Genomic DNA, 11,774 nt, shown 5'->3' on the forward strand with positions numbered 1-11,774 from the left:
TATCATATAATCATACCCATGGATACTTGAGGTGACATTAGAGTATCTAGGTGACATTAGGGTTTTGGTTGATTTGTGTCTTAAGGTGTTATTCTAGTAGAACTCTATGATAGATCGAACGGAAAGAATAACTTCGTGTTATTTTACTACGGACTCTTGAATAGATCGATCGGAAAGGATAACTTTGAGGTGGTTTCGTACCCTACAATAATCTCTTCGTTTGTTCTCCGCTATTAGTGACTTTGGAGTGACTCTTTTTTACATGTTGAGGGATAGTTATATGATCCAGTTATGTTATTGCACTACAAAAAATATGTCAACTAGTGACCTTCTGCCACTGACCCTGGAAGAATTGGTCATAGATCTATGACCATTTGAGACCAATTGGTCAAAAGCTGTTCGGGGGGCTCCAAATCCTAAATCATTACAACCATTTTGGTCAGAAAGGTCATAATTTCCTTACACGAAATGGTCATAAAGCAAACAGCGCTAGTCCCATGCCTTATTTTCTAGTTGGTAATGACCAATATAGATGGTCATAGCCTTGTAAATTGTGGTGGGTTGAGATGACTAGGCGCCATCTCATCAGTTTTGCCTATGTGTCATGTCCATGTGTCAATTTTTGCCCTAGGTTGTGAAGCAACCTATATTTCTGTTATTCTAAAAATTCCCCAAAAAAATCTCATAAATTTTTTGGATCATATCTTCATCAAATATGTCAAAAACCTTCCTTGCCTAGTTCAAAAATAATTCAACAATATTCATTTTCCTATTCTGTTCAGAGCAGCACTTTGTGAAGGAAGTGTTATTTATATATTCTTGATTTCCCTAAAAATTTGTGAAGACATTCTTCTTAGTATATGATCATCCTCAGCCAAAACTCACGCCCATTGGTCATGTGCATTTCCCATACCGCTAATCAAACACTTGACTGCTAATTCATGTTTGAGCATAGTTCGGTCTACTCATGAGAATCTTATGTTATAATTTTCTTCCTAGCACCTACATGGGGAGTGCCCAACCCACTAGGCATTCCTTCCGCCCAGAACGCATGACAACACCACGGTCACGCGGTGACCATGCGATGGGCATGCGAGCTTACGTTCTATACAGTTGGGGCCCTCGGCCACCATCCAAACCTTGATGTATCGCCACCAAACCATGTATTTCTGATTAAATAGGTACTTATGTACCTAGAAATGATTTTTGGAAAAAATAAAAAGAAAACTATGAGGCAGCTGCAGTTCAAATTTGACCCGCTTCCTACTGAATCAGCGGGAATTTGTCTTTTTCACCAGAGGTGGATCAAAACTTTTGACACCCAACCATTTTCTCAATTGTGCATTAAATATGGCCTAGTATTTTATAAAATTGATTAGGTCCAATTTTGCAACAAATATATGATAGGTCCTTCACAAAAAAACTCATTTCGGGCACTCGGAAAATGGAAAATGTATTTTCCATGCAAAGAAAATGAAAACTCCCTTAGGCAACATTGTTTGGTATTCCAAGATGCACCCTTGTGCACAGTATAAGATCATTTGAACAAACTATGTTATGAATGTGGCCATAAGATTGATCATTTGACTTGAAAGCTAGGAATCTTCATGCATGATAGCCCATTTCGGAGGACACTTTTTTTAAAATAATTGTCGTATTACAAGTTTATAATTTTTCCTGATAACTTGTTCACATATAATGACACAATGCGAAGGTTTTCCAATTTTTTAATTTTTTTTTGCATTTTTATGCCCATTTCAAAATGCGGTCAAAACGGCGGAAATGACCGTTCCTAGCTAGTGGTATTTGGAAAAAATAAAGATCAAACTATAAGGCAGTTGCAGTTCAAATTTGACACATTTCCAACTTAATCGACGGAAATTTGTCTTTTTCACCAGAGGTGGATCAAAACTTTTCACACCTAACCATTTGGTCAATTGTGCATTAAATATGTCCTAGTATTTTAGAAAATTGATTTGGTACAATTTTGCAACAAATATATTATAGGTCCTTCACAAAAAAACTCATTTTGGGCACTCGAAAAATGGAAAATGAATTTTTCGTCCAAAGAAAATGAATACCCCGTTAGGGCATCTCCAGCCGTTGGCCCCCCAGGGGGGCAACTAAAAGCGCCGCCTGGGGGTGAGCCGGCGCAAAAAATGGCCCTGGGGGCGAGTCGGTCCCCAGCCGTCGGCCCCCAGGGCTGCCCCCAGGCGCGTATTAAAAAAAAGAAGAGCCGTTCGGCGAAGTTATGATAAAAAGTAGTTAAATTTCGGCTAAACATGGCAAATTTCGGCGAAATTCGCGCATTTTCATTACATTAACCTGATCTAAAAAAGAAAGGGGCTGAAGTCGTCACCGCCATCGTCGTCATCGGCCTTCTCCTCCTTGACGCGGGCGCCCCTGCTGGACCTGGCGTCGCCATGGCGGACTGGTGGTGGCGCGTTGTCGTCGTCGTCGTCGCTGTCGCATAGGACGACGACCCCGTCTTCATCGCGGCCGCGTCGGCGCTCCTCGAAGCGGCGCAGGGCGGCGCGCTGGCGCTCCTTCACCTTCTCCCGGCGTGCCTTCTCCATCGCAATGGAGTCCTGGCGTGCCCATTCTAGGGCCGTGTCATCGTCGTCGAACTCCGCCTTCACCGGCGCCAGCCCTGGCTCCGTCTTCACCGGCGCCAGCCCCGGCTCCGTCTTTGGCTTGACGAAGCGCGGAGGAGCCGACAAGGAGGAGGCGTGCCGGCCGCCCTCGTTGATGACGATGCCGGCGCTGCGAGTGCGCCGGCCGAGCGGCGACTCCGCCACGGGTTCGGCCTTGACGCCGAGCAGGGCCGGAGTGCCGGAGGAGTGCGATGAGGATCGGGAGGAGGAAGAGGAGGAGGAGGACCCGAACCTCCTTGGCGCCCATGGCCCGACGCGTCGGTGCTGCGTCGGGGGGTACGCCAACGGCGGGTTGTTGCCGCCCTCGAGGTACGTGAGCACGCCCTCGAGTGTGCAGCCGGGGACGCCCCACCAAAGGTGGCGCCCCTTGCTGTTCTGCCGGCCGCCGACCACCGGCGCTCCGTTGGTGGACGCCAATCGCTGCTGCTGGCGGCGCTTGAAATACGCCGCCCAGGCCGCGTGGTTGTCGGCGGCGTACTGAGGGAGGGAGAGTTGGGCGTCGGTGAGGGACGCGCGCACGATCTCGACCTCCTCGGCGAAGTACTTCAGCTTCGCCACGGCGTCGGGCAACGGGGGAATGGGCACTCCCCCGGCGCTGAGTCTCCACCCCGTTGGCCCGGCGCGCATGTCCGGCGGCGCCGGGATGTTCCCCTGGAACAGGAGTCAGGACTCCTGTTCGCGGAGCGAACGGCGGCCGAAGCCGTTGGCCGCCGCCTCGTCTCCGGGGAAGCGTTCTGCCATGGCGACGGCGGGGCTGGGCGGGCTCGGGAGAGGTAGAGGGAGGGGCTAGGCGGCGGCGCTCGGGAGAGGCAGGGAGAGGGAGGGGCTGGACGGCGGCGAGGGGCGGGGCTGGTGTGGGCACAGGCGAGTGGAGGCCGCCGGCTTTTATAGCCGGGGCGCGCCCGTGTGTACGCGTGCGAGGGAGGGGAGGCGTCGACGCGCCGTCCCGTGAAGCACCGTCCGTGAGGAATCAATGGCAAGGCTGACCGGCGGCAGCCTTGCCATTGATTCCCCGCGGGAACCGAGGCCGTTGGGGGAAGACGAGTCGCTGACGCGGCTGGCCCGCGTCTTTTTCGCGCCAAAACAGCTCGCCCCGGCGCCACCGGGCGCCCCCCAGCGCGCCGGGTTCGGGCTGGGTCCGCCGGCGCTGTTTTCGGCCCAAGCCGGCGAAAATCGGGCTCCTGGGGGCGCGACTGGGCCGTTTTTTCGGCGCCGGCGCGAAAAAATCGCCTGGGGAGGCCTTTCCTGGGGGCGCGGCTGGAGATGCCCTTAGGCAACATTGTGTGCCATTCCAGGATGCACCCTTGTGTACAATATGAGATCATTTGAACAAACTAAGTCATGAATGTGGTCATAAGATTGATCATTTGGCTTGAAAGCCATGAATCTTCATGCATGATAGCTTATTTCTGAGAACATTTTTTAAAAATAATTGTCGTATTACAAGTTTATAATTTTTCCTGATAACTTGGTCACATATAATGACACAATGCGAAGGTTTTCCAATTTTTTGATTTTTTTAAATTTTTTATGCGCATTTCAAAATGCGGTCAAAACGGCGGGAATGACCGTTCCTAGCTAGTGGTTGAATCTTGGAATTTTTTTGGTGTTTCTCTGATTAAATAGATACTTATGTACCTAGAAATAATTTTTAGAAAAAATAAATAGCAAACTATAAGGCAGTTGCAGTTCAAATTTGACCCGTTTCTAGCTTAATCGATAGAAATTTGTCTTTTTCGCCAGAGGTGGATAAAAACTTTTGACACCTAACCATTTGGTCAATTGTGCATTAAATATGTCCTAGTATTTGAGAAAATTGATTTGGTACAATTTTGCAACAAATATATTATAGGTCCTTCACAAAAAAACTCATTTTGGACACTTGGAAAATGGAAAATGAATTTTTCGTCCAAAGAAAATGAAAAATCCCTTAGGAAACATTGTGTGCCATTCCAAGATACACCCTTGTGCACAATTTTGAACAAACTAAGTCATGAATGTGGCCATAAGATTGATCATTTGGCTTGAAAGCCATGAATCTTCATGCATGATAGCCCATTTCAGAGGACACTTTTCTAAAATAATTGTTGCATTACAAGTTTATAATTTTTCCTGATAACTTGGTCACATATAATGACACAATGCGAATGTTTTCCAATTTTTGATTTTTTTTTGAATTTTTATGCCCGTTTCAAAATGCGGTCAAAACGACGGGAATGACCGTTCCTAGCTAGTGGTTGAATCTTGGAATTTTTTTGGTGTTTTTTTTATTAAATAGATACTCTCCCCTCCCCCCTATTCTCTCCCCTCTCCTCTAATGCAGATCCCCCTCGTCCCCCTCGTTGCCGCCACCCACCCCTCTGAACCTCGCCACCACCCACCTCCACCGCCGCCCTCACTCTCCCCTCGTCTCCCTCGCCCTCGACCAACCTCGCCGCCGTGTAGGGGCTGGCTTGTTGCCGCGTGCTGTTCCTGCGGGTTGTCGCTGCGGGGGCCGGCTCCCATGATTCGATCCAACCCTCTCCCCCGATCCCACCTGCCAGCGGTGACCTCCTCTCAACCAGCCCTGCCGCCGGCCTCCAGATCCAACCCAGCAGCTGCCAGCTCATGCCTAACCCCTACCCCGCGGCCATGGCCGTGGCCCTGCCGCTAGGGTTTCTCACCCAGCCTTCCCTCGCCGTCACCCGTGCAGGAGGAAGGAGCCCAAGTCTCCAATGGCCATGAGCGACGGCAAGGACACCCTCGACCTCTCCGCCCTCAGTGTCGCCGTCCCCAATGCCACAAGTTCGTTCGCCGCTCCCGCTCCCCCCTTGCTATTGTTGCCGTTGATGGGGCATGAGGTATTATTGGTTTCGCTGGTGGTGGTTTCTATGCAGAGCTCAGCGCGTGGACTCCTGAGCTCAGCACCGAGAGCTCAGGCCAACCTGGTGGAGTCGATTAAGGTGTGGTTTCCTGCAACGCTTCTGCGTTATTTTGTTCCTCGTTCATTTGGGTGGCTCTGGGTTGTTTATGTGGCCTAGTTGTGCTGATTCGGTGCGGTGGTTGTGCAGAACACGCTGCAAGGATTAGCGGTGTGGCACCTGGACATGCTCGAGAGCCTGTAGCCCAAGGTCAGGAAGCGTGTCGAGGCGCTCAAAGAGATCCAGGTATAACTACAGGGGTTCCACTACGCTCTACTAGGAGATTCGTGGAAGCATGGATCATTAACTGTTCCTAAGTGCGATTTATGTGATTCTCTGATGCAACTTGCAGTTGACGGTACAATTTGGTAGGTACTGCCATTGATAAGAAGTCTTGCGTACCGGTACATCTTGGTTCGTAGTCGTACTACCAACAATTATATTTGTTTTCGATGTGTAGTCTTGCCTAAGGGAGTTTTTTCAATGCTACAAATATACTGATTAAAAAATTTGTTTTCTCCAACATTCTCAAATATACTGACTACACATTCTGCCAAGAATTGATTTACTACACATTCTCAAATTCTCCAACATTATATTTGTTTTCAATGTGCCATTCGATTTGGAGGATATGATGATCCTTTCCCCAGATGATTGGCAATGAACATGCTCAGCGCTATTTCTCTTCGGAGAAACCAAGCCAGTATTCTGATCCTCCTAGCCATTGCACATGCCTGTATTCATATGGCCATTGTGGATAATTCTGTGCTTTAATAATTCTCCTGATATATCACTGTTTATTAGTACGAGATTTCTTCTGCTTGGCCATAACAACAATTTCATGTTGTTTCTTTTGTAATTCGATGGTTGACAGTCTGATATCGAATAATGTGGTTACATCCTATTTACAGCAAAGCTTGTGATCCTTGCTAACAACTGCCTCCGCTCCGCAAGTCTGAGATTGAGTACTACGCTATGTTGGCGAAGGTCACTGTCCACCACTACCATGGAAGTAAGTTTGCATTCCTATTTAATCCAGTTTTTGTGTAGTGGTGAGTCTGTAAGATGATGTTCATTTCTGCCCATGACAGTGCAAAACCCTTCCTACTTGGCTCACAGTCCTGTCTATTACTTGTTGCTATTACTTTGTTGTGGAAGTATTAGCCGTAATTGCAGTAGAAAGCTAATAAATAGTTTGAAATTGTGAATAACATGGTAAAGCAGTCATAATCATGACTTTTTGTTGTTGCCTCAATAATATGCTGCTCAAAAGTAACAGCGCCGAATGTTTGATTTCCAGACAATGTTGATATGGGAACTGCGTGTGCTAAATACTTCCAAGTCTGCTGCCTGAGTATCATTGACCCTGGTATCTAGCACCACATTTCTCATTGTGTTACCTGGTTCATACTTTGATATACAACAACTGGGTTTCTGATCATGCTCTGTTCCTTGTTGAATTTTTAGGCGATTCCGACATCATCAATGCAACACCAGCTGGCCAGAAACCTGTGTATGCCATTTTCAGTGTCCCGTCTGATGTGTCATATGAGGTGTTCTAGAGTGTAGTTCTTGCTGGACTTGATTTGGTCTTGTGTACATCATTTATCAGTCAATGCGTCGGACCAAGGAGAGAGCTAATCAAACCAATGCGTCGGACCAAGGAGAGAGCTTGTCGATGCGGATGTGCAGGGGAACTTCCATGGACGCAGCCCCATCCCCTGCTGCTGGCACCAGGTACATTGGCGGCACCATCAGGAACGTGGGCTCGCCCGCGGCGACCACCGCGCCGGGGGACGAGCTGCTCCTCATGTGCATGTCCACCAGCACCATGTCCTCCTTGCCGCACTTCGCCGGCTCCAGGTTGACCCACATCTTGCAGGCGAACCGGGGCCGCGTCGCCGCGCTCGCCCTGGCGCACACCACGGACACGGCGGTCAGGCCGGCGCCAAGCGCGCCCACGGTGAGGAGGAACACGCGGTTGTCGTCGTCGCCGAGGAGCACCAGCCGCGGCACCGACACCGGCACGCGGAGCTTTGAGTGGATGCTTTGAAAAATGAATAGTATTTCCATGAAATTTTTGTACATGTACTACAAACCGGATGCATTTCTAGGAAATTTTGCTACGGAATCCTTGCTCCTATGTTTTTTCTATGAAAACCCTCCATACTGAATGAGGACTAAAATCTGTTTTTTTTTAGAAAAGAATGAATATTCATTTTGGGAAAAGGCTATGAGTAGTTATTTTTTAAAAGGTCAAGTTAGAAGTTCAATTTTTCTTCTTATTATTATCGAGACACACATTTCAATTTCCAGAACACATTGCAGAAAATTATAGCACAAGGTAGATGTATGGAAGTAGTTGAAAGAAGCTGATGGTAATGGAGTACAAGCATGCTTGATATTTTCCACTTGAGCAACAAAAACGCAATCGCATTTGAATTTTGAAAGGGCCTGAGGGCGTGGGAGTAGTAGTAAGTTGGATGCAATTGGACTATATACTAGTAGTACAAAAGAACAATCTGGCTCATACATACTCCCTCCATTTCAAAATATAGTGCGCCCGCGCTTCTCGAGGTCCAACTTTGACCATAAATTTAACCAACGAGACCAACTGCGGCGGGAGAAAAAATTATATAATTGAAAACTTCTTTCGAATACGAATTCACTGATATAATTTTTGCTCCCGCCGCAATCGGTCTTGGTAGTTAAATTTACGGTCAAAGTTGAAGCACGGGGATAGAGGAAGCACTACATTGTGGAATGGAGGGAGTATAAATTAAAGAGATTTGATCAATCTTTTCCCTTGTCTCACACGCCACACAGACAGCACTCCACTGGGTAAAGCTGCGTGCTAGTACTGCTTTGATGGATGGAGCAGAGTCCAGAGGGGTAGATGACGGGAACCATATTCCTCTTCCCGAACTGAGCGGCGAGCCATGCCATGGGATCGGCCCGGAGGCTAGTGCTGCGCTGCACGTAAAGTACTCCTCCAATGAGTGCAGTGGTAGCTGTGAACGGAAAAAGTCTATTTTAAACCCTGAATTTATAGAGGTTCGACGAAATGAACCCTCAAGTCGAAATCCCGGTCGATTGCACCCTGAACTATGCAATCCTGGTCTAAATCGAACCTTTGGGTCGTTTGGATAGCCGGGATTGGGGTATTTCGCAAACGGCGCACACCTGCTCCCTGCTGGGCCGGCCCGCTTTATTTTTTTGTTAAAAAAATACACCAGCCCGCTTTATTTTTCGTTAAAACAAAAATAGTGCACCAGCCCGCTTTATTTTTTCGTTAAAAATCAAAAATAAGTGCACGGTGAGGCTCCAACGCGAGACCCGTGCTCTACGTATGATCGATGCAACAACCACTAGGGACACGACACATGTTGTATCACTTCCTCCCTTTTTCTTCTTTTCTCCTTTCTTTTCTTTCCTTTTTATTTTTCTTCTTATTTTTCATTTTCCCTTTTTTGTTAAATTCATGATTTTGTTTGAAATTGATGAACTTTTTTCCATATTTGCATATTGTTTTGAAATCCCATAATTTTATAAATTTTTCAATGTTTATTCGAAAAAAATCAGCATATATCACAAAAATGTTCAATACGTATTTTCAAAAATTGTTCGATGCATATATTCATTTTTTAAAAATGGTTATCATATGGGAAAATAATAATGATACAGATGGGTTTCGAACAAATGATGTACTGCTACTTGGCTCGCGGGAAGACCACCATCCAAGGATGGTTCTTGTTAGGGTAGCAGGACAATTTTTTATATAGCATAAATGCGGACAAAAAATTTTAAAGGCGAAACTAGATGACCAGTAAACTAACGTTCCCTTCATATAATTTCTGTATACATCGGAAAAAAATTATACACATGTCTATTTTCTTCACACACATTTCTCATTTTTCTGTATATATCCGAAATATTTTTATACATGTTCAAAATTTTCCAAATATAGGATTAATAATTTTATAAATATCTATTTTTTATAAACATTCACCGCCTTTGGTATTTAACTTATGGTTAACATTCTTTTTTCAAATATATGTATTTGAAACTTTTTGCAAAAACGTGTCAACCATTTTTGGGATGGTATGAAACATTGTTTAAAACTACGTGACATTTTGTACATTGTATACATTTTTTAAAATGTCATGAACATTATTTTAAAATGCGTGAACATTTTTGAAATGCAACATACATTTTTAAATTACATATATATTTGTAACGCTAGAATATTTTTAAAAGTCACAAACACCAAAATATAAGTGTAACCGAAAAAAGCCAAATGGGCCGTCCCAGCGCAGAGGACGGGGGCGCTCTATGGTCAATACTGCCGCTCTCCGGCCCACTAGTCAGATGGATCCCGGTTGAATTTTGCCGGGGTTCGATTTAGACCAGGATTGCATAGTTCAGGGTGCAATCGATCGGGATTTTGATTTCGGGGTTCATTTCGTCGAACCACTACAAATTTAGGGTTTAAAATGGACTTTTTCGCTGTGAACTGATGGTGCTGCGCTGCACGTAAAGGACTGGGCCTGCAAAGCGTTTTACTAAACTGCTATGCAGACGACACTTCACCGCACGAACTTTGGACGACGGAGGAATTAACGGTGATATCCAGTGTTTGGTCTATGCATTTTGGTCTATGCATGGACGGCTTGATGTACTGTATCGTCTGAAAATCGTTCAGATTTGTCGTGTGTGTAGCAGCGTCTTTCAAACCTGATCCTGTAATGAGCGCAGTGGTAGCTGTGAACTGATGGTGCTTGTCTCGTTCCCATGACAGCATCACACGGCCTGTGAAAATCGGCCCGGGCGAGGCGATGCACACACGCTACTTGGTGCGGTTCGTGGAGAAGAATCACCAAGCCAAACTACGTCCAAATGCCATGGGTTTTTTCACAGCCCTAGGCTGCCGCCACGCGAAAAATGCTTTGTCAGCCGCGCCGCTTCCCCCTCCGGCGGTCCGTTTTGTCGGAGGAGCAGCACCGCGTGGGGGTCTTCGTCTTTGGCGGTGGCCGATGGCACAAAGGGGTGGTTGGAGGTGGTGTCGCATAACTGCTGCATGGTGGTGATTCATATGGCCAATGGGGTGTCATAGGTTGTTTCAGGATTTATCTTCTCTCTGGATTGTGCGTGCAACCGCCGTACTAAAATATGGGGGGACGCCAATTTCTTGACAAAGGATCTCGCGGCCACACGAATCTCCCACCCCGAACGCAAAATTGGGAGGGTCAACAAAAAATTGGCTCGGATTCAAAATTTTGGGGTTATCCAAATGCATGCCCCGCCTATCGGTAAAGCCAATAATTTGGTAAGGTAACTTCCAGCTGCCATTAGTCTCGTTGACTTGTTTTCTATTTTAATAAATTTATGATTGTGTTCATTGAAGAAAGCAAAGGCCAAGGGTTTCTTCCCGGACCCGGCCTTTCTCGTACCGTCATGCTCCCAATGCGGCTGGCTGCAGGGGCCAATCTCTAAGATACCGGCGGGCCCAATTGTCAAAGTGTGCCATGCTCTTATTCTTGGAGGAGCGGCACCGGGCTTAGTCTGTCGTTTGGGGCGGTAACTATGACATGGTGGAGATCCCTATGGTCTGATGGGGCGTCGTAGGTGATGTGGGCATTTACGGGCCCTTCTGGATTGTGTGTGCGCCCGTCATACCAAAACATGGGCGAATTCACAAACAACGGATGTTGTGGCCACGTGAATCACACTCGTGGGCACAAAATCAGCATGGGCAACTGAAAAAGCAAGCGTTTTGACTCTCCGCTAGCTGGCATACTCTTCTGCTATGAATGGAACAAAAAAAAATCAATGGTTCAGATCTAATCTTTTTTATAGAAGAAACCTACTGCGAGCTCACGAAAATTCGCTTTCGACGGGAGTCGAACCCCGATTTGCAAGGAAACACCACCGTGTCCTTGCCACTGGGCTACATCCGTAAATTTTTATGGGAGTTATCCAAACGCGTGACATGCCTATCAGTCACCTCCAATATTTTGGCAGGGTAACTCTCGGCTACCATTGAGTTTGTAAGTATATTGTTTTGGTGTGGGTAACTCTCGGCCTCGGTTGTCGCCGCCGTCCGTCGAAGTCGTAGCTTGCTAGAGAGGTTGTTCCCGCAGGAGGTGTGACGACGAGAAGAGCCTTCTCTCAGTCGGGAGACGAGCCATGTGCTGATCTCGCACACTCCGTCCATGAATGC

The 11,774-nt window shown here is 46.8% G+C and overlaps 1 long non-coding RNA gene and 1 pseudogene across 1 annotated transcript; both read left to right on the forward strand.

Moving 5' to 3' along the window:
* Nucleotides 1-5,020: 5,020 nt before the first annotated feature.
* LOC123064387 (uncharacterized) lies at nucleotides 5,021-6,969 on the forward strand. The gene is made up of 4 exons (XR_006430693.1): nucleotides 5,021-5,596; nucleotides 5,705-5,800; nucleotides 6,466-6,566; nucleotides 6,855-6,969. It is a non-coding gene; the product is annotated as an uncharacterized lncRNA (long non-coding RNA).
* LOC123073061 (uncharacterized) lies at nucleotides 6,180-6,271 on the forward strand (annotated as a pseudogene).
* Nucleotides 6,970-11,774: the final 4,805 nt, after the last annotated feature.

The sequence above is a fragment of the Triticum aestivum genome, chromosome 3B (genome assembly GCF_018294505.1).
Source record: "Triticum aestivum cultivar Chinese Spring chromosome 3B, IWGSC CS RefSeq v2.1, whole genome shotgun sequence".
Lineage (NCBI taxonomy): Eukaryota > Viridiplantae > Streptophyta > Magnoliopsida > Poales > Poaceae > Triticum > Triticum aestivum.